At 45.0% G+C, this 26438-nt stretch overlaps 1 long non-coding RNA gene across 1 annotated transcript; it reads right to left on the reverse strand.

Moving 5' to 3' along the window:
* Positions 1–13096: 13096 nt before the first annotated feature.
* Positions 13097–25892, reverse strand: LOC147112080 (uncharacterized). The gene is made up of 2 exons (XR_015079813.1): positions 25779–25892; positions 13097–13485 (listed from the first exon to the last, which is right to left on the reverse strand). It is a non-coding gene; the product is annotated as an uncharacterized LOC147112080 (long non-coding RNA).
* Positions 25893–26438: the final 546 nt, after the last annotated feature.

Below are 26438 nucleotides of genomic sequence, written 5' to 3' on the forward strand. Positions count from 1 at the left end.
TCAAAAGGGGCCCAAAATTTACCTTCTTGCGGAGCAAGGAGGAGCAGGAGTGCTCCATTGGGCCCCACAAGGAAAGTGTCGGCCTCCCCTCTGTCGACTCGTGCCCCTTTCGGTCATTCTCATTTTCTTGACTAATAGGAGATAATGGGCATGCTCCCGGGCTTCAGCCTAGACTTTTCATAAACTGGCTCACAGGAAGTTGATGTAAATTTTCACTAATGTGTCAGCCATGGCTCAGTGGGTCACACTCTCGCCTCTGAGTCACAAGGTAGTGGGTGTAATGATATCAGCAAATAGTGATGATATTTGTCTGTGTTTGATTACTTATGCCTTACAGCATATTTGTCTGTGTTTTTGATTACTTGTGCCTGACCAGCAGAGGTCATGTGAGAGACAAGCAGTCCAGAGGAGTTTTACTTTCTGTTTCATTCTAGATGCATCACAGCATAGTGTGTTCTGTAAAAAGCTGTAGAAAGTCTTGAACAAGACTTTAGATTAAACAACATTCTCTTTCAGAAATGAGTCTTTATTGAACCCAAAAAGAAATCAAAACATGATGTCAGAAGTGGCTGAAAGAGAAAAAATCTGAAGTTAGCAACTTGATGGGACAGTGAAAGCAGTTGTGGCAAGTAAGCGAAATCAGCTCTCCACATATTAGCAAGCCAGAAGAGAACATCGTTGCTTACCATTAGAGAATAGCTAACGAAGTGAAAAAATGGAAGGTTTACACCCACCGGCGACGCTTCAATTAACAGGTAATGTGGCTGAAAATTGGAGAAGGTTCAAACAACGTTTAGAGTTGTATTTAGCGGCAATTGGAGCTGACAAGAAAAGTAATAAACAGAAATCGTCACTGTTCTTGCATGTCGTGGGTGATGAAGCGCTGGAGGTGTATAATAACTTCACATTCGCTGTTGATGGAGACAAAATGAAGCTAGATAAAATAATGGAACAGTTTGAGGCCTACTGCATACCTAAACGCAACGTGACCTTTGAGAGGCACAAATTTTTCACATGTGTACAGAAAATCGGCGAGACTATTGATCAGTATGTGACTGAACTGAGAAACCGGAGCAAATCGTGTGAATTTGGGGGACTCACAGACTCGCTGATAAAAGACAGACTGGTGTGTGGTATTCGAGATAATGGTCTAAGGGAAAGACTGCTAAGAGAGCAAGATCTAGACCTGGGAAAAGCCATAGCACTGTGTAGGGTTACAGAGACTGTGAAGTTGCAGGCAAAGGAGCTGTTCAGTGACAGTAGCTGCAACGTGGATGCAGTGAGAAAGAACGGATACCAACCGTTTAACAAAGAGAGCGCCAATGTGAAAAAAGAGACGTAGCCAGCAAATGAAAATGAAAGAGACAATCGGAAGTCATGTAGTCGATGCGGTACACAGCATCCACCAAGAAAGTGTCCAGCATATGGTAAAACATGCAATAGCTGCAACAAAAACAACCATTATGCCCGTTGCTGTAAGAACCAAGCGCAACAAAGCAAGGTCCATACAGTAGATGAAAGCGAGATAGAGGAATTCAATGTAGATGTTGTGTCTGAAAACAAAAAAGAAAGAGACTGGATGTTGACACTAAAAGTGAATGACATACACATTCCATTTAAATTGGATACTGGAGCACAAGTTAATGTGATATCAGAGGCCGATTTTAAGAGAATTAGACCCAGACCAAAGTTACATGGAATACAAGTGAAAGTGACCGGATACTCAGGTACTGATATACCAGTGAAAGGAAAATGCATTGTCAAAGTAACACACAAGGACAGAGAGCACACGCTAGCATTAATCGTGGTGCCAAAGGATGTGCAAGCCATACTAGGTTTAAAAGCCTGTGAGAGACTGAACCTGGTAAAGAGAGTCCTCGTTGTGGAAAGTGAAAGAGAGACAGTCTATGATGAACTGAATGTTGCGTACACACCGGGTAAGCTGATGTATACAGCAGACGCGTTGTCCAGAGCTGTTGACCCAGGAGAGCCCGCAAACACAGTGAAAAGACTGAAGTACAAGGCAAAAGACAGTGGAACTGACTTCGACCAGAGCATGCTTGTATACCGCACAATGCCGCTCGAGTGTGGTATGTCACCAGCCCAACTCCTGATGGGACGTCGGCTAAGGTCAAACCTACCCATCCCGGAGAACCTCCTGAAAAGAAGAGGGGGAGAAAGTGAGGAAGTTCAAAGAGCAACAGAAAGAAAAGCAAAAGTACTACTATGACAGAGGAACACAAAACCTACCTGAACTCCACACTGGTGACCAAGTAAGGTTGAAAGACAAAACAAACACATGGACTCAGAAGGGAACTGTCCTGAGTGAAGTTCAACCAAGATCATACACCATTCAGACAGATGAGGGTGCTGTTCTGAGAAGAAATCGTCGAGATCTTCTCATGGGACCAGCCACAGCAGGTCAAGAGACTGATACTGGTGAACAACCTGATCACACAGCTGAGAACCAATCATCTGAGGCAACAACTCAGATTCAAGGACAATCAATTAGAAAATCCTCAAGACACGTGAAGCCTCCTGAGAGACTCATTGAGCAAATTTAAGGACTATTGTTAAAGAAGGAAGTAATGTTATCTTATTCTTTCTTCAAGTTCTAGTGTATTGACATATTTCATGTGAACACACAAAGCAAGGGTAAAAAACCTTGATCATGATAATGATAATGTAAGTTCATTAAATGTTGTTAGTTAAAAGTAAAATACTTTTGTTTTAAGAAAGGGAGATGTAATGATATCAGCAAATAGTGATGATATTTGTCTGTGTTTGATTACTTATGCCTTACAGCATATTTGTCTGTGTTTTTGATTACTTGTGCCTGACCAGCAGAGGTCATGTGAGAGACAAGCAGTCCAGAGGAGTTTTACTTTCTGTTTCATTCTAGATGCATCACAGCATAGTGTGTTCTGTAAAAAGCTGTAGAAAGTCTTGAACAAGACTTTAGATTAAACAACATTCTCTTTCAGAAATGAGTCTTTATTGAACCCAAAAAGAAATCAAAACAGTGGGTTCAAGTCCCACTCCAGAGACTTGAGCACAAAAATCTAGGCTGACACTCCAGTGCAGTACTGAGGTAGTGCTGCACTGCCAGAGGTGCCGTCTTTCAGATGAGACGTTAAACCAAGGCCCCGTCTGTTCTCTCAGGTGGATGTAAAAGATCCCATGGCACTATTTTGAAGAAGAGCAGGGGAGTTCTCCCCGGTGTCCCGGCCAATATTTATCCCTCAATCAACATCACTAAAAACAGAATATCTGGTCATTATCACATTGCTGTTTATGGGAGCTTGCTGTGCACAAATTGGTTGCCGCGTTTCCTACATTACAACAGTGACCACACTTCAAAAGTACTTCATTGGCTGTAAAGTGCTTTGGGACATTCTGAGGTTGTGAAAGGCGCTATATAAATGCAAGTCTTTCCTTTTTCTTTCTTTAATTTTTCTTTCCCTCCCTTAACTTTCTCCCTCATCTTCCCATGGCCTGACTGGACTTGGGGCCTCCCCTCCCTGCTTGTACGAAACCATGGGTAGGAACACGTGCTGCCCCACCCATGGGACTATCAAGCCGCCACTTTCTCTAATTGTTAACAAAGGAGCACTGTGAGTCCCTATGGGCGCGATCTTGCCAGTCCTGGGGAGGCGGGTTTGGAGGCGGGACTGCCGGGAATATGGGAGCAGGTGCCCATGCTGCCCCCAACCCGCCTCCGTGCCATCTTCCCAGGAGGAAGATAAGAGAATTATCCCCATTTTGCCCTCACAAGTGCGGGCTTCCCGAAGGCTGTGAACCCTGCCAGGGTCACCGAGGCGAGCAGTGGGTCTGCGGGGGTCGGCGGGATGCAAAAGTGCACTGTGAAGGTAATTGATGGGTGCAAGCGTGGAGAGGTGAGTATATGAGGTAAGTGGAAAGTGTTAGAAAAGGTTTATTTACCTTTGTTTCTTCCTGCAGGCTTCAATCGTTGGGGATGCGGAGAATCTCGCACCTCTGTGGCAGAGATGACAGATGGCCGTTGCATTCTCCAATACAACAACCATCTAATTTCTGCTAAAGAAAGAGGTTTGATGAGTCTTCAATACAAGAACTCATCAAACTACAGAGAATGTCAATATTTGACAGCTTCACAGAGCCGTCAAAAATTTTTGACAGATGAAACGTCATACGCTGACATTCTCTGTAACCGGCTTCCCCTTAATTGGCCTGTTAAGCCCACTGATTGGGCTTAACAAGGTCAATCAAGGGAAAATAGCGTGGGTTGGCCGGAAGTCGATGGAGGCGGGACTAAAACCCGACAAGTGGGAGTCCCGCCTCCAAAAGCTCCCCATTGGCAAAATCCAGCCCTCTGTCTTGATAAACACTTCATGGAATCGTACAGCACAGCAGGAGGCCATTTGGCCCATCGTGCCTGTGTCGACGCTTTGAAAAGAGCTACCCAATTAGTCCCCCCACACCCCACTCTTTCCCCATAGAACCTCTAAATTCTTAATTTTCAAGTGCATTTCCAATTTCCCTTTTTAAAGTTAATGCTGAATCTTCTACCACCACCCTTTCGGGCGGTGCATTCCAGATCATAACAGCTCGCTGTGTGTGGCGCAAGTTGTCATTTCTCATGCACACTACACATAAGCACTGCATAAATAACATTGTCATTTGAAAAATTGTGGCTTATCAATTTCAGTGAACAGATAGCTGATTTGGGAAAAAATCTTCCAGCAGTATGTAAAAATGGTACTGCCACACTCTTAAAGCACCAGGTGATATCCCTGTAATTCTTGCCTTTGCTCAGGAACCACTACCAAAATATTATATTAATCTGTCACCGTTCAGCTTATTGGCAATTACTAGGACAAATACGGCAAATTTTTCCTTCAAGCAAATTAAAATGAATGAGATGGAGGGATAGAGTGCAATTTTTTTTAAACACATGTACTGTTGCCACATAAGATTGAGTCAGACTCTATCTGGAGCACTGTGCGCAGTTCTGGTCACCTCATCAGAAGAAGGATGCTATTGCCCTTCAGAGCGTAGAAAGAGGAGCAAGAAGGATGATTCTGTGTGTCGGGTATTAAATTTATGAGGAAAGGTTGAGGGAATCTGGCTTTTTATCTTTGGAAAAGAGAACACTTAAGAGGTTACTTAATTGAAGATTTTATTATTCTGAAGGGAATTTTCCAAAGTTGATCCAGGCAAATTGTTCTCTATGGCAAAGGGATTAAAAGTACCAGGAAATTGAAGTAAATAAGTAAGAAGTGAGGCAGAGCGTTTATAACCCAAAGAGTAGTAGACTTGTGGAACATGTCACCAGGGAAGGAAATATTATAAATAGGTGCAGAATCTGGGGGGGCGATTTTGCCAGCCCTGGGGAGGTGGGTTTGTAGGGACTGCCGGGAAAATGGCAGAATCTGGGGGTGGGTACCCGTCCCGCCCCCAACCCATCTCCGTGCCATCTTCCCAGGAGGCGGGTAGCCGACTCGCACCGGGTCCCGTCTCCTGGAGGCGGGAAGGGGATTACAGCCACTTAACTGCCTGTTAACAGGCAGTTAAGAGATTCTCCCCATTTTTCCACCAGAGGCGCGGGCTTCCCGACATCGGGAAACCCCGCCAGGGTCACCGAGGCGAGCAGTGGGTCTGCGGGGGTCAGAGGGGTGCAAAGGTGCGCTGTGAAGGTAAGTGATGGGTGAAAGTGTGGAGAGGTGAGTATGTGAGGTGAGTGGAAAGTGTTAGAAAAAGTTTACTTACCTTTGTTTCTTCCTGCAGGCTTCAACTGTTGGGGATGCGGAGAGTCTCGCATCTCACTGGCAGAGATGACAGATGGCTGCTGCATTCTCCGATGCAACAACCATCTAATTTCTGTTCACAAAAGAGGTTTAATGAGTCTTGAATACAAGGACTCATCAAACAACAGAGAATGTCAGTGTTTGACAGCTTTACAGAGCTGTCAAATGATGACAATTCATCTGTCAAAAATTTTTGACAGATGAAACGTCATATGCTGACATTCTCTGTAACCGGCTTCCCCTTAATTGGCCTGCTAAGCCCGCTGGGCGGGCTTAACAAGGTCAATCAAGGGAAAATAGTGTGGGTTGGCCACAAGTCGATGGAGGCGGGACTACAACCCGACAAGTGGGAGTCCCACCTCCAAAAGCTGCCCATTGACAAAATCCAGCCCTGGGTTTCTTGAAAGAGAAAGGATTGAGGGATAAGCTGAGTAGGTGGTTGCGATCTCCCAAAAAGAGATGGGATTGTTGAACCTAAATGGCCTTTTCCTGTTCCTTAAAGTGCCGTGTGATACTTGGAATGTCGGATTTTCCTGCTCCCTCTATCGAAAATTGGTCATCTTTACTCACTGTACTTTAACAGTGAGTAACATCATGTCACAGGCTGCTCAGTTGATGGAACCTCTGAGTTCCCCATCCAAACTCGGCACTTGTAAGCTCATAAAAACAGCTGTTGGGGATCATTTTGGACTCCAACATTTTTTGAGCACTCTCACAAATGTAAGTTTTATTGCTAAATGAGCCGCAATCCTGTGTAATTTCGATGCAGGAGGGTTAGCATCAGGGAGTTTCCTGGTCTGGTGTGCTCAATTCATAGGAACAGGAGTGGGCCATCCAGCCCCTTGAGCCTGTTCCGATTCCGAATTCCTGTAACAGCCTAGGACAACCTGAACCTGAAACATCCGTTACCACGGCGACCAAGAATTTTTATTTTAACTGGATGATGTCAGCGTGAGTGCACTGCACCTCAGGAAGGATATATGGGCCTTGGAGTGGGTGCAGTGCAGATTCACCAGAATGATACCGGGGGTAAAAGGGTTAAATTATGAAGACAGATTCCATAGACTCGGCTTGTATTCCCTTGAGTGTAGAAGATTCAGGGATGGTCTAATTGAAGTGTTTAAGATGATTAAAGGATTTGATAGAGTAGATAGAGAGAAACTATTTCCCCTGGTCGGGGAGTCCAGGACAAGGGGGCATAACCTTAAAACTAGAGCTGGGCCATTCAGGGGTGATGTCAGGAAGCACTTCTTCACACAAAGGGTAGTGGAAATCTGGAACTCTCTCCCCCAGAAAGCTGTTGAGACTGAGGGTCAATAGAAAATTTCAAAACTGAGATTGATAGATTTTTGTTACGCAAGGGGTAGGGATATGGAACCAAGGCGGGTAAATGAAGTTAGGATACAGATTAGCCATGATCTATTTGAATGGCGGAACAGGCTCCAGGGACTGAATGGCTTCCTCCTGTTTCTACAAAGGGTTCCACCCGAAACGTCGACTCTGTTTCTCTCTCTCCTCGATGCTGCCTGACCTGCTGAGTGTTTCCAGCACTTTCTGTTGTTATTCCTGCTTCTATGTTATACGCTGGGTCCAAAAATGGGATCCTTGTTAGTCTCCACTGTCCAGCATTGGTGTGGTGGTGGCAGGCTTTGAATTTCTTTCAGCAGAAATCGTGGCCAATCGATTACAGAGTGATCAGTGGCACAAGCTGGGTGAGTGATTGAAAAATGTTGTAAACTTTCACTGGCGGCTTGAAGGTGGCTGGCCTCCCAAGGCTTGCCGATGCTTAACTCTGCCCCGGTCCAACTGGACGAGGTGGAGGAACCCGAGGGAGCCCACGCAACATATACTAATAACCCCGAGGCTAGAGGATCGGTCGAGGTTAGGGATACATCTTAAGCCGGTCGGCCGCCCCACCAAGTTGGAGGTACCCACAGATCCATAAAAGGTAAAAACATCTAGGTCCAAAAAAAAGGAAGATATTACGTTACATTTGTTCTGCATAAATTTAAATAAAATCAAGACAATAAAATATTCTTTTCACACAGTCTAATTGTAGTGATAGAATGCTGTACAGCTTGTCACAACTCAGTTGAAATTCAGCTTGGAAACTGTAATTAAAACGGAGACCAATTATACAATGTCACATGGTAATCATGGAGCAATCACCAGACGATTTGTGACATGACCTGCTCCATACATATCTCAACTGAAAGTTAACGCTAGCTCAAACCTGTTGCTAAATATAATTTTCCACCACTCCGACAACCCAACATCCCACCCCAAATCTTAATTGACAACCCTCCCTACACTTTTACGTTTCAGAAAGAATTTCTCTTTTTTTCCCAGAGAAGGGAAAAAGTGTTTAAAAAGTGGCAAGCGACAGGGGAAAGCCATTAAATTCTAAACATCTGTGAGACCCACTGAAAACAATTATGCCAAAACATATACTTCTGCTAATAACTGATGCCCGCCTGTCTCTTATAAATGGTCGCTCCTATGTTATATTTGCCGACAGCAAAAGCCACTGGGTAACCACACAAGTAAATGTTATGTTGCATTGTTAAATTGGTGCTCACATTCTGCTTCTTATACTTATACATGTACGGTTTTGTTTTCGGTTGTTTGTCAAATGAAAGAAATAGATTTTATATAAAATTATGACAACGAGAGTGTAGAAATCAAATCAGAATATGCTAGAAATGCAGTTTTCATTAGGGAAAGAGACAGACTTGCATTTATATAGCGCTTTTCATGACCTCAGGACGTCCAAAAGCGCTTTCCAGACAAAAAAGTATTTTTGAGGTCTTAGTCACTGTTGTAATGTAGGAAACGCAACAGCCAATTGCACACAGCAATCCCAGGAACAGCAATATGATAATCTGTTGTTGATTGAGGGATAAATATTGGCCAGGACACTGGAGAGAACTCCCCTGCACTTCTTTGAAATAATGCCCTGGGCTCTCTTGCATCCACCTGAGAGGGCAGACGGGTCTTGGTTTAATGTCTCATCCGAAAGACGGCGCAAGGCTCCCTCAGTACTTCTCTTCCTCTTCTTAGGCAGTCCCTCGGAACTGAGGATGACTTGCTTCCACATTAAAAATGAGTTCGCAGGTGACTGATGAGTCCAATGCGGGACCTACAGTCTCTGTCACAGGTGGGGCAGATGGTGGTTGAAGGGGCAGGTGGGTGGGGTGCTTGGGTTGACGTGCGCTCCTTGCGCTGCCTGCGCTTGGCTTCCGCTTGCTCCCGGCGAAGAGACTCGAGGTGTTTGGCACCTTCCCGGATGCTTCTCCTCCACTTTGTGCGGTCTTGGGCCAGGGATTCCCAGGTGTCGGTGGGGATGTTACAGTTTTTAAAGGAGGCTTTGAGGGTGTCCTTGAAGTGTTTCCTCTGCCCACCTGGGGCTCTCTTGCCATGCCGGAGCTCCGAATAGAGCGCTTGTTTTGGGAGTCTCGTATCGGGCATGCGGACAATGTGACCCATCCATCGGAGCTGATTGAGCGTGGTCAGAGCTTTGATGCTGGGGATGTTGGCCTGAGCAATAACAGTGACGTTAGTGCGCCTATCCTGCCAATGGATTTGCAGGATCTTGCGGAGGCAGCGTTGGTGGTACCTCTCCAGTGCTTTGAGGTGCCTGTTGTACATGGTCCATATCTCTGAGGCATACAGCAGGGCAGGTATCACTGCTGCTCTGCAGACCATGAGCTTAGTGCCGGGTTTGAGGTCCTGGTCTTCAAACACTCTCTTCCTCAGGCGACCGAAGGCTGCACTGGCACACTGAAGGCGGTGTTGGACTTCGTCGTCGACATCTGCCCTTGTTGACAGTAGGCTCCCGAGGTATGGAAAGTGGTTCACGTTGTCTAAGACCTTGTCGTGGATTTTGATAATCGGGGGGCAGCACTGTGTGGCGGGGGCAGGTTGGTAGAGGACCTTTGTCTTACGGATGTTTAGTGTAAGGCCCATGCTCTCGTATGCTTCGGTGAAGGTGTTTACGATGGTTTGGAGTTCGACCTCCGAGTGAGCGCAGACGCAAGCATCGTCTGCATACTGTAATTCGACGACAGAGGATGGGACGACCTTGGATCTGGACTGGAGGCGATGGAGGTTGAACATCCACCTCTTACATCCACCTGAGAGGGCAGACAGGTCTTGGTTTAATGTCTCATCCGAAAGACGGCACAAGGCTCCCTCTGTACTACACTGGGAGTGTCAGCCTGGATTTTGTGCTCACATCTCTGGAGTGGGACTTGAACCCACAACTTTCTGCCTCAGAGGCGAGTGTCCCACACCAGTTACCCTTGTGACCTTTCCGAGTGGGACAATCAATTGCTGCAGAATCAGGGATTGGTTTGTGCGTGAGATTGCAGCTTAAGGAGGAGAATTGAGAAAAATGAAGCAAGCGGGAAATGCATTGAGATTCAACTCAGAAGCTCACAGAAAACTCTGCCGAGCTGTACTTTTCCCATCAGCCTGAATCTCGTGCACAGTGCGAAAACCAGCGAGCGCCGTCACTGATGGGGAAACAAATATACCGTGGAGGCTAAAAGGACATTCGCCCTGGAGTGAACAGGCTTTGCGGCACTTCTCCCAGTGGAAAATGGTGCTTAAAAATGAAATGGAAGAACCAAATATGGCGACATGTTGCATGGCAGATAAACAGTAGAAAATACCATTTGTCTCTCTGAGTCCGAATTTCCATCATTTGAAACTATTAGAATCACTTCTCTCATTACCAGGTGTCTAAGGCAGCCCCGGCCGGTCTGAACCCATTCTCAATAGCCTGACGCATAAATGCCAGCTAGAATTTATTCAACAATTCTCTAGCTAACCGGAAACAATTGCCTTGCACTGAAATTGCAAGCAGTTTTAGACTTTATTTTGTACATTCAGGTAACTTCAAAAGCCTCACAGTTGAGACCCTGGTGGAACTGAAAGCTTCTGTTTATATTTCTATGTGTTTGGGGCACCTCCTACTGCCACCCCTAAGCTTCAATGGTCCAGGGATTAGTTAAACAGCAAATCGACACTTCCACTTCAGATACCTTCTACATACCCTCCAACCCTCCGCAACATTGCTCAGTGGTCCCCCCATTAACATGGAACGCTTTTTATAAAAGAGGAAGAAACCTTGGCCAGTTCTCTCAGCTTGTGAAGGAAACAATTTTCTCCTCCATTACAACAGTGGCTACACTTCAGAAAGCACTTCATTGACTGTAAAGAGCTTTGGGACGTCTTGAGGTCGAGAAAGGTACTATCGAAAAGCCTCTCTAGAACACAAACTGAATATAATTATAGAGCAAAAGCAAAATACTGCAGATGCTGGGAATTTGAAATAAAAACAGAAAATGCTGGAAATACTCAGCAGGTCAGGCAGCATCTGATCAGAGAGAAACAGATTTAACGTTTCAGGTCGATGACCTTTCGTCCTGATGTAGTAAAACATCCCAAAGTGCTTCACAGGTTTTTTTTTTGAGATTATAACTAGCAGAATAGATAAGGGGGAACCAGTGAATGTGGTGTATTTGGATTTTCAGAAGACATTCGATAAGGTGCCACGCAAGAGGTTATTAAACAAAATTAGGGCTCATGGAATTGGGAGTAATATACTAGCATGGATTGAGGATTGGTTAACGGACAGAAAACAGAGAGTAGGAATAAACGGGTCATTTTTGGGTTGGCAGGCTAGTGGGGTACCGCAAGGATCAGTGCTTGGGCCTCAGCTATTCACAATCTACATCAATGATTTGGATGAGTGGACCAAATGTAATATATCCAAGCTTGCTGATGATACAAAGCTGGGTGGGAATATAAGTTGTGAGGAGGATGCAAAGAGGCTTCAAGGGGATATAGACAAGCTAAGTGTGTGGGCAAGAACAAGGCAAATGGAATATAACGTGGAGAAATGTGAAGTTATTCACTTTGGTAGGAAAAATAGAAAAGCAGAGTATGTTTTCCTTGTACACGAATCACTGAAAGTTAACATGCAGGTACAGCAAGCAATTAGGAAAGCAAATGGTATGTTGGCCTTTATTACAAGAGGATTTGAGTATAAGAGTAAAGACGTCTTACTGCAATTATATAGGGCCCTGGTGAAACCACACCTGGAGTATTGTGTACAGTTTTGGTCTCCTTACCTAAGGAAAGACATACTTGCCATAGAGGGAGTGCAACGAAGGTTCACCAGACTGATTCCTGGGATGGGGGATTGTCCTATGAGGAGAGATTGAGTAGACTGGGCCTATATTCTCTAGAGCTTAGAAGAATGAGCGGTGATCTCATTGAAACGTGCAAAATTCTTACAGGGCTTGACAGGGTAGATGCAGGGAGGATGTTTCCCCTGGCTGGGGAGTCTAGAACCAGGGGTCACAGTCTCAGAATAAGGGGTCAGCCATTTAGGACTGAGATGAGGAGAAATTTCTGCACTCAGAGGGTGGTGAATCTTTGGAATTCTCTACCCCAGAGGGCTGTGGAGGCTCAGTCGTTGAGTATATTCAAGACAGAGATCGATAGATTTTTGAATGCTAAGGGAATCAAGGGATATGGGGATAGTGCAGGAAAGTGGAGATGAGGTAGAAAATCAGCCATGACCTTATTGAATGGCGGAGCAGGCTCGAGGGGCCAAATGACCGACTCCTGCTCCTATTTCTTATGTTCTTATGTTCAAACAAAATTTGATACCGAGCCACATGAGCTATTTGGACAGGTAACCAAAATCTTGGTCAAAGAGGTAGGTTTTAAGGAGCGTCTTAAAGGAGGAGAGAGAAGCGAGAGGCGGAGAGTTTTAAGGAGGGAATTCCAAAGCTTAGGGCCGAGGCAGCTGAAGGCACGGCCACCAATGGTAGAGTGATGAAAATCGGGTTGCGCAAGAGGCCAGAATTGGAGGAGCACAGAGATTCTGGATATGCATGCATACCTGCTATTCCCCACACTTGTGATTTTCTGATCTCAGGGGGGCAGTCGGAAAGATGGGAACAAGATACTTCACCACATGAAGAGAAGGAAGGGAAAATCAGAGGACACATTACTCCCTCCTGGATCTTGTGCCGCTCCCGCTAGGTGACTCACGAATGTCACAGAGAGGAGACTAAAAGCAGATTGCTTGCCTCATTCTAGGAGCGGAACAACTTGTGGGCAGAGCCTAAAGAGAAGTGTGAAAATATCTAAAGAGTGGGCTGGAAAATAGAAACAATTAATAACGAAAGAAAGATAAAAATTTAAAAAGTACTGAAGTAAGCCCCCAAAGTGCAGACCAAGTGATATACAAGGTTGACGTCACCGGCTTGTTGTAAGAAAGACAGACCAACTAATTGAAGTCACAACGGTTTATTCAGGCCTGGGGAGAACCTTTCAGATCGCTGTCTGAATCCGACTCCACTGATATCCTAGCAACGTTCACAATTATACAAAAATCAAACCCCTGCCCTAGGGGCGGGTGCAAAGCTTATCAGCATATACAGAGTTATAGCTAAATGGCAATTATAAACCGTAACATTTAATCCTTCCTGCCGCCTACAAACTCGCAGTTCTGTCATCAGTTGGTCCTGTCACTTTCTGTGACTGGGGCCTCATCTTAATTACTTTACAACTGTCCAGTTGTCTCTGACCAGGTGGTTTGCTTGTTACATGTTTTCTTTAAGATAACAGTCCTCGTTCGATCTCTGCAAAGCACAGATTCTGACCTGGTCTTGGGTTGCTTCTGCAAAGCAAGTACATCCTGATTAGTCCCACCATACTTTGATGTAATGGAACCCTGTTGTGAGTTTACAACAAACAAATTCTTAGATATGTTATCTTGTATATGTGCTGCCTCGCCTGGCCGAGCAGACATCCTCCCTAATCTTCCCACGAGTTGCTCTGCAGTTTAATTTCTCAGCATTTGAAGTCACTTAATCATGTTTTTAAAGCTTAGCTGGGTAAATGCAATATACAGACCCATAAATTGTTTAACTCAGGGTATGAATTAACTCATTACCTCCACCTTGTACATTGGTGCTACATTATACATATTCTAACATAAAAATTAAAGTATAATAGTAATTTGGTTACTTCAGTACGTTAAACAAGTTCTTTATTCTTGAGTTCATGATTTCACGACAAATAGCATACAAAGCAAATGTTTCTTCATGATGTGCTCAGTCCCAGTTCTCTTAGGGTCAGGTTTACTGTAGATGGGCAGCTGAAGAGGTATCTGCCCCTTGACACCCTCCTCACTTGACTCAGAAAACCGTAGCAGCCTTATCCCCTTTTGTCCTCCCTTCCCTTCCTAGGATGTGTTGTCTTTCTTTATTATCTCCTTTCCCTGTCTTAACTGTTTACTCTATCCCTTGTAACAACAACAAGCTGCATTTATATGGTGCCTTTGATGTAGAGAATGTCCCACGGCGCTACAGAGGATGGCAAGCAGTAAAAGGAAAAGAATTGGAGGAAGCAAGGTTTGGGAGGTTCTGTCGAAGCAACTCGCCAAGGCTTCTTCAACAGCACCTCCCAAACCCATGACCTCTACCACCTAGAAGAACAAGGACAGCAGATGCATGGGAACACCACCACCTCCAAATTCCCCTCCAAGTTACACACCATCCTGACTTGGAAGTATATCACCATTCCTTCATTGTCGCTGGGTCAAGATGCTTGAACTATCTCCCTAACAGCACTGTGGCAGCACCTTCACCACGCGGACTGCAACGGTTCAAGAAGGCGTCTCACCACCACCTTCTCAAGGGCAATTAGAGATGGGCAATAAATGCTGGCCTTGCCAGTGATGCCCACATCCCAGGAACGAATAAAAAAATAAAGCAACTGAGGTTATGGTCAATGAGGAGGCTCTTGGAACGATGGTGAAGCAAAGGGAGGTGGGATAGTCCTTCTGCGGGGCCCAGGTCACATTTTACATCAAATCTTTATTGCTAGTTCTTACTGGAAGTAATGCTTGCTTTTCGTTATGTAGAATTACATAGAATGTACAACACAGAAGCAGGACATTCGGCCCAACTGGTCTGTGCCGGTGTTTATGCTCTACACGAGCCTCCTCCCTAACTTTATCTAACCCCGTCAGCATATCCGTCTATTCCTTTCTGCCTCGTGTACTTATCCAGCTGCCCCTTTTATTTGATGCTACGCTGTATTTATAGACACATTGGCTGGGAAATTGGAACCTTTTTGCGCCGGCCGTTAACTGGGCGGCCGCCATTTTGGGCAGGTCGGCAGCGCTGCCGTTGCCTGCGTTCACTTCAGATATTTAAATGAGCCAGATTGTGACGTTGATCAGCGTACAACGCTGAATTGACACACGACCTGGTACTTTTGGACACCGCCGGCGCTTATTCACGCCCTCTCCAAAGCACGCACGGCAGAACGTGTGTGCAGCAGTACGACAGACCCGCTGCCAGCGCTTCTTAAAGGGACACGCGCAACTTTCAGTTAAGTTTAGATTTTTGCTTCTGTACTAGTTTCTTTACATTTTATTGGAGTAGTGGCTTGGTGCAATACATTTAAAAAGTTGGTAAAGTATGCAGGGAACGCTGCTGGACATTTGCAAGGCTTTGGCTCTTAAAGGAAAGCCTCTGAGAATGCCACTTGGTCCCAGTCCTGAGGGCTCTAGTTGCAGTCCCCCCTTGGGATTCAGCATGACATGGAGATGGAGCAGAGGCAGCAAAGGGGACAAGCTGCTCACAGAGAGAAGAGGAGGAGGAGGAAGAGGAAAAAGCAGAAGAGGAGGAAGCGGAAGGAAGGAGGCAACCCAAACAGCCCCTTTCTGGCCAGGATATCGGGATGGAATCACCCGCCTGCAGTACCAGTGATCACAACCCCTTTCAACATTTATCCCACACCTTGCCTTCCCCTCTGTTACTGACCATCACAGCGTCTTCTTGGCCACAATGCTGAAGTAAAAGCCACAACAAAGCAGATTTTCCAATCCAACTTTATCCATACATGCATCCAATATTACATCAAAAAATCAACTAATCTCCCTTGTGCATTCCCTTAGTGAGTGTCTTGCATCTGCTTTTACCTATCCTAGTGCTCTTGCGCAGTGCTACCCCAGTAGCTGCAGCATAGCTGGTGGACACTGCAGATGGCCTTGCAGGATGACCTCGAGGAGCTGGTGGTTGGGAGTGTCAAATTGAGTGATAGTGTTTCTTCTTCTTCTTTACTCTCCTCTCCCTCTTCTTGTTGACCTATTGGCTGGGCAGGCTGGATTTATTGGGTATCTGAAATGAGGAATGCACAGGTTAGGGTTGTGGTGAGGGGAGGGGGTTAAAGCAAGAGGTGTATGCTTACACCATGTGCAGTTTGTAAATCAGAAGATATTGTGGGATGAGGGGGAAGTGTGATGTGAGAAGGAGGATAATGTATGAGTATACCATCATCTCATATTCTTTCAGCCCCTCCGCTGGCCAAGGACTCAGCGATGCTCCTGCCAAGAATGGCCAGCACTGTCTCCTCCAATGGGGTGAGGTGAAGCTAGGAATGTGAGGTGTGCCTCGTGTTTGGTAGGGATTGTTGGTAGGTGAGTGATGGGGGGGTGTCGTGCATTGAGCAGTGTCTGAAGCCAATGATGCGGTTGGTAGGAGATGGCTTTTGATGGCCTTGACCAGTGGTCTGAGGTCATGAAGCTTCTTTGGGCACTGGAACAAGGTGGTGGGGGTGACACTGCTGGCACTGACTGCCTCAGTGATCTGGTCCCACATCCTTCTTTTGGGAGGGCCTCCCGGCCCCCTCTGGGTAGAGGACCTTTCTTCTTTCTTCCAGTGTTCACTCTCTGCACAAAGCTTGAGGGCTGCATCTGAGACCCTGGGAGCCCTTTCCCTGGCCTGTTGAGCCATTTGTGTTAGTGCTGAAGCATTGTTACCATTTTTGATCAGCAGAAGGCAGCTCACCTTTAGAAGGTGCAGACTGCCTTTAAGAGGAGCAGGCTAGCTTTAAGTAAAGCTTGCCTCGCTTGAACAATGTGAACTTCGGACCCCTGCTAGGTGCACAGCCTGTCAGCTGCGCGTTCAGCGCTAGGTTGTGCGCTGTGATCGTTATAATTAGCAGGCAGCACGAAGTTGGCGTGCACTTCGCAGTGCCCGCTTCAGTTCTTTGGCGATATTGAATTTCTAGGCCACTGCCTTCCTTATTGTGCGATTGTTTCCTAGTCTTCAAAATAAACAGTTTAATTAAAAAAAAATACATGCTGTGACAGAAACTGCAATATTGATCAGGGCATAATGAAGTAAAGTAGAGAGCTGAGCATCCACGACAGATGAGGGAGGGGTTAAGTGGGAAGTGAGTCACCTTATTCAGGCAGTATACCTGAAGTGGCAGCAGTGACTGCGAGCCTTGTACGTTCCGAGTGCTTCACACCCAGAGACAAACATAGAAACGTAGAAAATAGGAGCAGGAGTAGGCCATTCGGCCCCTCGAGCCTGCTCCGCCATTCAATGAGATCATGGCTGATCATCCAAACTCAGTACCCTGTCCCTGCTTTCTCCCCATATCCCTTGATCCCCTTAGCCTTAAGAAATATATCTAACTCCTTCTTGAATATATTTAATGAATTTAACAATGCCTTTAAAAAAAAATTCTCGCCTCATATGGTCACAGGTGTACAATCGAGTAAACGTTGATTATACTAGGAAGCCGCATATTAAAAAAAAAGCACCTTGACAGTTCCTCAGACTAAGAGTGTTTAATGGCCACTGATTCTGCATCCTCTGCCTTTAATTCAACTTTTATTTCCCTTAGTTGAAATGCACGTGTGATTTATTGCACTTGTGACAGTTGCACTAAGCAAAGGCAGTTTATTCTGAGAATTCACATGTGCAGGCAGGAACAGGAAACCAATTTGGAGTGGTGGATGATAAATGGCCATTCTCTCTTGCTAGCATTTTACCGAAAAATATCTGTGTAATTGCCATCCCCCCCCTCCACACTTTTTGCATCTTTAATTTATGTCCCTGAGTACGAGAGGTCCAGTAATTGCTGTTATTTTTTTCCAGCTTTTTAAAAAAAAAATCTTAAACTGGGCATTAGACTGGAGACTAGCAGCAATTCCCTGCTCACAATCTGCTGGGAGACTTCTAGCGAGCTGGCTAAAGGCTGGGCCAAGCATCAAGTGCTGTAACGCAAGGATTCTGCTGCCTCTGTACCATCTTAATTCATCCCAGTCCGTTTCCTTAATGGGAGACTCTGGAAAATGTGCCTTCTAATTGCTAAAATCTGCTTGGTGTTTGCAAACCTAACGTTTTCCTTTTCGCGACAGAGCTAAGGATAAGAAGGGAAAAAAGGCAACTAAATAGGATGTCAATGCTGTCCTTCCAACGCAGTTTCCCCCCTTTCAAAGCACGGGAAACTGCACTGTTCCTTTCTGTTGCAGGATAATAATGCTCAAAAATTCTTCAGATCTTCTCAGTTTTGACTTTCACATGGACTCCAATTATAATCCTGCAACTTTGTTTAGCTGGGGACATAAGAGATTTTATTTAATATTTCAGGGTTAGAAAACACGGGGCACTTTGACAGGTGAATAAATGTTTTTATTGAACTCCAGGAGACAGACTTGAAGATTTCACCCCCCCCCTTTATTTCTCTTCTATTATCTACCGTTGGACCCTACTGGGAGCACTGAGTTCCTTTTCTTCACTCCCCTACATTGATTTTTGCATTAGGCTGCTATATTGAATAATTAATATACTCACCGTGATTGATGATTTGCATGGCTTGAATATTAGGTTATCAATCAAAACCCACTTGTCCTAATGTAATAATATTGAAAACGTGTCAAGAAGTGTTCGCCCAATTTGTAGGTGATGTTGACTTGAGTAGCAATATTGGTGTAACGGGAATGCAATTTTCGGCAGCAGGATGTACTAGTTAAACATTCATAATACAGAGATTGTGTGAGTCTTTCGAACGGATGTAACAAGAGCCGGGAGCCCCCAGCGAAGCTCATCAGTTCCAATAAGAAAAGCCTTTTTTCCCCCCCCCCAGCCAGAATAAAGGCCCGCTGCTTTAGCTACCTATTTATCAGCGACGAGTCGTTTTTCAGGCCGCGAATGAAAACCTAATTCTGTGCAAAAAAAAAAATGTGCTCGGTAAATGGTAAAAATTAATCACCTTTCGGTCTGACAATGGAGAAAAAATATTGGCCGTGTTTAGGCACAGTCTCGAGCAATAGTGCCGTTACTGGTAATAATCTGCACATGAGCAATGCAATCCATCACTCATGTAATATGGGTTTAAGCACAGCAGTTTTAATGTACGTTGTACTAACCATTGCAGGCAGTTTGTCAACTGCGGAATTCACAGGGGATGCTGTGGCATGCATGATTTAGCTGCAAAACAGGCGACCTATGAACTTTGCACAGTAAGAAGCTTGCCTCCGAGGCAAGAATCTAGAGGGACAGTAATCACAGTGCACTCATCTACAATTATTATGCTTAAACAGCACCAGCTAAGTCAACTGGCACTTTTGAATTAAACAAAGGATGGAGGGTGGGGGGGTATGGGGGGGGGGGGGCAGGGAGTCACCAACAACAAAGGGGTAAAATTCACCTGAGAGATGGTTCATGTTGATGTTACCTTTCTGGCGGTTATCATTACTCAGCTGCGATGTTGGCGAGCTCTACCTTGTTGGTCATTTCGAGGCCTTCCTTTCCGCAGCTTCACCTTTTGTCAGGAAGCAAACCAGCTCGTCTGTGGGGCCACTTCACGGCAACAGCGACACGCCGTCCTTGTACAAAAAGTCCCGCGCCACAAAAAAGTTCCTGAAGCAATTGTCCAGATTGAGACTTGATTGAATACAAGTTGTCCCATTTTATTAAGGGCTTTGTGTTATCACAGCGTGGAAATATCTCTCGGTACAGCGTGCGGGACATTCAACTTCAAGGCTTGGGTTAGAGGCCTGGCCTCAATTCACCTCCTTTTGGTCGCCATTTGGCACGGTTGACCATCTGAAGCACTGGATGGACCAGATGGTGATCGTGCAACGTTTCACCTTGGATGGCCAGGAGAAGGGTTGTGGGGTGGAACTAGTTGCAGCAGAACTGAGAGGGCTATTCCTGTCCTGTGCAAGTGCTCCACTCTGTGGCTGATCAAAGAGTAGCATTGACAGTATCAGGTAGCAGCACTGAGGATATAAAGGAATTGGTGGGGCTGGGGGAACAGTTTAACCATATAAATACGTTTAAGAACAAGAAGCTTGTCTTCACTGGATAGTGAATATAATCACAATGTGGGCAAATAGGAATCCTAGCGGCAATGTAGAGACTTGAGACAGTCTTTCCCCTAAAAGCAGATCAAATCTATACTGTAAATCTAGAGCATTGCCATTTATTACTGGCCAGGGTGTCTGTGTCTGGCATTGCACGCTAGTTTCAAAGAGGGTGTATTCAAAATAGTTTTAATGGGGAAGGAAGGCCATGTATTCCCCATAGAGCCTAAACCTATTTCATTCATTGTCTCACTATTGGGAACAGGAGTAGGCCATTCAGCTCCTCGATCCTGTTCCACCATTCAATGAGATCATGGCTGATCTTGGCACCAACGCACAATAATTTATATAATGTCGAAATATCTCAACCCTATCACAAAGTGAATTTATTTTGGAGAGCAGTGATTTTATAGGGGAAAATGCGTGATCATTCTGCACCTGCAATGACCAAACAAACAATGGTGAGATGAATAATCAGTTCATCTGTTTTTTTTTTAATAGTGGTATTGGTTAAAGAAAGAATTCTGGCCAGGACACTGAAAGAAGTCCCTGCTGTTCTTCAAATAGTGTCATTGGATCTTTGAAAATGCCCACGTGAACCATTAGAGCTGGCAAATAGGACTTCTGTTTAATGCCTCATCCATAAGACAAAGCTCCTTCAGTGCAGCACTTCCTCAGTATTGCATTGGAGTGCCAGCCTTGTTTAGGAGCTGAAGTCCTAGGTGTGGGGCTCAAACCCACAACTTTCTGACCCAGGGTGAGAGTACTACCAATTGAGCTAAACTGATAAAATTGCTCCCTGCAGCCAGGAGACAACACTGATTTTGGCTGGCAATGTTTCAATTGTCACAGTCAGTGCTATTCCATGATTGGCCCATAGGAGACGATGTGCGAGACAGATTTTCTAAGGTGAGGCAGATATTGCTTCATCTAGCGATATCATCTGAGCACCAGTAAAACTCAATTAAGTGAGGGTCTTCTTTTCATGTCTTCTCACCGTTCCCTTTGGGGATCAGTGTGAAGTAGTGGGAGGATTCACAGGCTGACTGGCCACATTAATGCTCCTTCCATGGCTATAACCATCTTTAGGGTGGTTAGTCCTATATGGCAGAAGGGTTTTATGGGTTCCCACAGCTCACCCACAGGATGCAAGTATCCTGCTAGATGTCAACCTAGGATTCACAGCCAGCGCTCTGACTCCACTGGCCAGGACTGGGGTTTGAACCCTGCACTTTCTGGCCTCGAGGTGGGGATTCCACCACTGTGTCACAGGCTCACTCCAAGTGAGGGTTAAATGTTGGTTGTCACTGGGATTTGAAGTCCTACTCCTCCACGTTGGATGTTCAGTGTTCCCATCACTGGAGATACAGAACAGTCCATTTATCATTAGGAGGAGCTCTTGTGTAATGACATTAAACTGCGGCATGATGACTGATGGTCAAACTAGGAAAGGTGAACTGGTTCTACTCTGACCTTGCTCTAAGATCCTCCACTGCATAACCACCAACAACAACAACTTGCATTTATATAGCACCTTTAATGTAGTAAAAATCCCAAGGCACTTCGCAGGAGCGATTATCAAACAAAATTTGACACGAGCCACATGAGGAGATGTTAGGACAGATGGCCAACAGCTTGGTCAAAGAGGTAGGTTTTATGGAGCGTCTTAAAGGAGGAGAGAGAGGTGAAGAGCTGGAGATGTTTAGGGAGAGAATTCCAGAGCTTAGAGTCTAGGCAGTTGAAGGCATGGCCGTCAATGGTGGAGCAAAGAAAATTAGGAATGTGCCAGAGGCCAGAATTGGAGGAGCGCAGAAATCTCAGAAGGCTGCAGGGATGGAGGAGGTTACAGATGTAGGGTGGGGCGAGGCCATGGAGGGATTTGAAAACCAGGATGAGAATTCTAAAATCGAGGTGTTGCCGGACTGGGAGCCAATGTAGGTCAGCGAGCACAGGGGTGATGGGTGAATGGGATTTGTTGCAAGTTTGGACATGGGCACCAGAGTTTCGGATGAGCTCAGGTTTACGTAGGGTGCAAGGTTGGCCCGGAGAGCTTTGGAATAGAAACATAGAAAAATAGGAGCAGGAGTAGGCCATTCGGCCCTTTGAGCCTGCTCCGCCATTCAATATGATCATGGCTGATCCTCTTATCTCGAAAAGTTGAGTCTAGCGGTAAAAAAGGCATGGATGAGGGTTTCAGCAGCGTATGAGCTCAGGCAGGGGTGGAGACACGAGATGTTATGGAGTTGGAAGTAAGCGGTCTTGGTGATGAGAGGATATGGGGTCAGAAGTTCAGCTCGGAGTCAAGTAGGATGCCAATGTTGCGAACCACTTTGTAACAACCAGGTCGGAGACTCAAAAATCATCGGCTAATTTGTGGAGCAACTAATGATTCTTGATACATATAAAGAGAGAGCCATTAACCTAGAGTGATAAGTGAGACAAGAATGTGACAGCTATTACTTTTTAAAAAATTCTGGAAAATTTTAATTGACAAAAAACACATTAGAACTGAGAATAAATAAATAACAACAGTGCACAATTATAATGCATAAACAAGCGCTCCATGCAATGTTTTCCACAAAAGATTTGACATGTTAATTAAAAGAGGCAGGTCCAGTTATGGAAAATATAGTAATGTTACGATATAGCACTCTAACTATCACAGTACCATAATCATCAATTCTTGATCCTAATTTTGACTCAGATTTTGTAATGTCTCTTTCTGTAGGCTATTCTTAATTGTTATGCAGGTTCTCGGCACTGTGTACAAGTGTTGGAAGCTACTATTTAACTAACAACAACTTGCACTTATATAGCACCTTTCACCTTTCCAAGGCACTAAAGAAGGGAATTTACAGAAACTGAGCACAAAGTAGAGAAAAAGTCAAGGGAGGCGACTGAAGATGTGGGCAAGGAAGTAAATTTGAGGAGACTTTTGAAAGTGGAGAGAGAGAGAGGCCGCAAGGCTGGGGAGAGATGAATTCTAAACTGCGGGGCGCGTTGGCTAATGATTCTGCCAGAGATGATGGAGCAGAATGAGGGACTCACAGGAGACCAGAGTTGGAACAATAGATTGCGTGTGCTGGGATGCAGGGCTGGGGAAGATTGCAGAGGCCATGGAAGGATTTGAAAATGAGTTGGTGCCCATGATGTCTCATGTAGTTTCAAGAGGGAGGTTAGGTACTTCCCTGACAGGAAGGGAGGAAAAATGAGACAGCGAAGCCTCATCCGTGAACCTCCAAATAGCATTTTCCATACTTAATGGACCATTCCATCTAAATTCCCAATATGTGTTCCCAGCTTGTGTAGCCCCATATCAGGAGTGCAAATTCATAATGTCTACCATATACATTGTTGACATCATTCAAACAAGTACGTCTGAAACCTGCCAAATACTTTGATAGCCATAAATGGGTACCCTCACGTTACTCACATTTATCTTCCTTACTCAGCTTTGCATCTTTCCTTCAGGTCAGGTGTAAATCAAACCCTTTAAGTGCTACCACAATTGGGATTGTTTTATGGATTAATTATCCAAATTTTCTCTAGCCCAGGGATGCACTGATAGATTGCCCTGTGTTGGGTGACCTTCCACCACATTTAGGAATTAACATAGGAACAGGAGTAGGCTATGCAGCCCCTTGAACCTGTTCCGTCATTCAATCAGATCATGGCTCATCTGTATCATAACTCCATCTATCCGCCTTGGTTTCATAACCCTTAATACCCTTGGCTAATAGAACGCTACCAATCTAATTACTGTTGCCAGCAAAGTACCAATCTGGTCACTACTGGTGCTCAACATCATCTACATAATAATAGAACACCAGGTTATAGTCCAACAGCTTTATTTGAAATCACAAGCTTTCGGAGCGCTGCTCCTTCGTCAGGACCTGACGAAGGAGCAGCGCTCCGAAAGCTTGTGATTTCAAATAAAGCTGTTGGACTATAACCTGGTGTTGTGTGATTTCTTACATTTGTCCACCCCAGTCCAACACCGGCATCTCCACACCATACATAATAATAAGCAGCATTCTCGCTAAAACACCAATTGAAGACAAGCAGGTGCAGTAGGCGGTTAAGGCGGCAAATGGTATGTTGGCCTTCGTAGCGAGAGGATTTGAGCACAGGAACAAGGATGTCTTGCTGCAGTTGTACAGGGCCTTGGTGAGGCCACATCTTGGGTATTGTGTGCAGTTTTGGTCATCTTATCTGAGGAAGGATGTTCTTGCCATGGAAGGAGTGCAGCGAAGATTCACCAGGCTGATACCTGGGATGGCAGGAATGACGTATGAGGAGAGATTGGGTCGATTGGGCTTATACTCGCTGGAGTTTAGAAGAATGAGAGGGGATCTCATTGAAACTTATAAAATTCTAACAGGACTAGACAGACTAGATGCAGGAAGGATGTTCCCGATGGTCGGGGAGTCCAGAACCAGGGGTCACAGTCTAAGGATAAGGGGTAAGCCATTTAGGACAGAGATGAGGAGGAATTTCTTCACCCAGAGATTGGTGAACCTGTGGAATTCTCTACCACACAAGGCAGTAGAGGCCAATTCATTAAATATATTCAAGAAGGAGTTGGATATATTTCTTAAGGCTAAAGGGACCAAGGGATATGGGGAGAAAGCAGGGACAGGGTACTGAATTTGGATGATCAGCCATGATCTCATTGAATGGCGGAGCAGGCTCGAGGGGCCGAATAGCCTACTCCTGCTCCTATCTTCTATGTTTCTATGTTTCTTTGTCTTGTAACACTAAAGTGGTTCATTTATGTCAGGTTTGAAATTTGGCTTAATACCTTCCACTGGCTCGTGCTTGCTCAGAAAATAACTCTTTAACTCTTTATCATTCACATTGATGGAATTCCAGATGCACTGGAAATGCTACGGAGAGTAGGCTATCAAAAACGGATCCAATGTCACACAAAATCCCGCCTGGTTTTCCCTTCAGTTGACTTTATTGGCGACCGCCCATTTTGTGCCAAACCCATTTCCAATGGGATAAATGGCCTCCTTGGGGAAGGCCAGCGTGAACAGGGCATGGGGATCGATACCAAGTGAGCCTCGGGCATCATTTTCCTCGACAGAACCTTGGAAAATTATAGTTAGAGTCCATGCTATTTCTTCCCTAGCTTCTCTCAGGATTCTTGGAGGTAAACCACCAAATCCTGGTGATTTGTCTACCTTAAGTTTGGGTAATTTCTTTAGCACCATTTCTCTTTCAATAGTAACCTCCGCTAACTGTCCTTACACCTATATTACTTTGCTTCAATCTGTTATCCATTTGTCTCTGCCTCAATCACTCGCTGTGGTGAAGGATTTCATGCTCCACAATCCCTCTCTGTAAAATAAATTCTACTAACCTCTCTCCTCACACTGTCTTAGTGACAATTTAGTTGATGATCCCTCGTTACTGATTACTCAACCAGAAGAATCAGCCTTTCCCCATTCTCTCCATCAAAACATTTCATAATTCTAAAAACTTGATTAAATCTCCTTTTAGTTTCTACCTTTTAAAGCACCTCGGCCTGGCCCTGTCCTCATCTGTTGGTCATTATGTGTTAGCAATATCGTAGACATAGTGGGAAGATTGCCTCTTCACGCCATTTTTAGTGAAATCATAAATGTTTTCTTTTGTAATCCCTTTACGGTTCTGTAGAAGGAATGAATGCAGGAAACCTCCTCGCTCTTGTTTACAATTTCACGTTGCAACAGAGGAAATAATGGGCCTGAATTTGCGGTCGGAGGCTTCCTGCGGGCAAAGGCTTCCAAACGGCAAGAAAAGTACGAACCTACCTGATGGTCTCGGAGGTTCGTAGACTCGCGCTCCTGGGCCTCTCTGCGTGCACCTGCGTAAAGGCCCACATAGCCCAGGGGCACAGGCAGTTCGCAAGCGTCCCCGGGATCGTGTGGGCTGGCCCAACCAATGAAAAAGGGGGATCCCTATTATGCTTATGGGGAATCCATTTACGTACAGAATCCCCATAAGCTTAATAGGAATGACATAAAAAACACAAATTTCACACCAGTTAAATCATTACATGTTCAAAATTAATTAAAATACAATCAAATTAAACATTTAAAACAAAAATTTAAAATTTTGAAAAATAAATTTAAACGTTATTTAAAATAATCTATAACTAATTTTAAAGTTTTTTTATGTTTGAATAATTTTTTTTAAATTACTTTAATATTTATTTAAACCCTTACGCTGGTAAAAGAAGGCCCTATGCCTGCTTTTACCAGGCATAAGAGTTTCACGGGCATTCGCTGGGCAGTAGTTGGGCAAATAGCCCAAATCTCCGTCAGCAAATGTCCATTTCCCGGGGATGTGGACGATGTGTTGAGCTGAAACTTGACAGATTGCTAGTTCCGTGTTTTCGCGCATGCGCAGCGCACGCGGAACCCCAGAACCTGCGGGGTATTTCCGGTGTGAACACGGTCATTGGCACCCGG

This window comes from Somniosus microcephalus, chromosome 10, assembly GCF_052327205.1.
Source record: "Somniosus microcephalus isolate GS21.2 chromosome 10, FLI_Smic_1.0, whole genome shotgun sequence".
NCBI classification, from domain to species: Eukaryota; Metazoa; Chordata; class Chondrichthyes; order Squaliformes; family Somniosidae; genus Somniosus; species Somniosus microcephalus.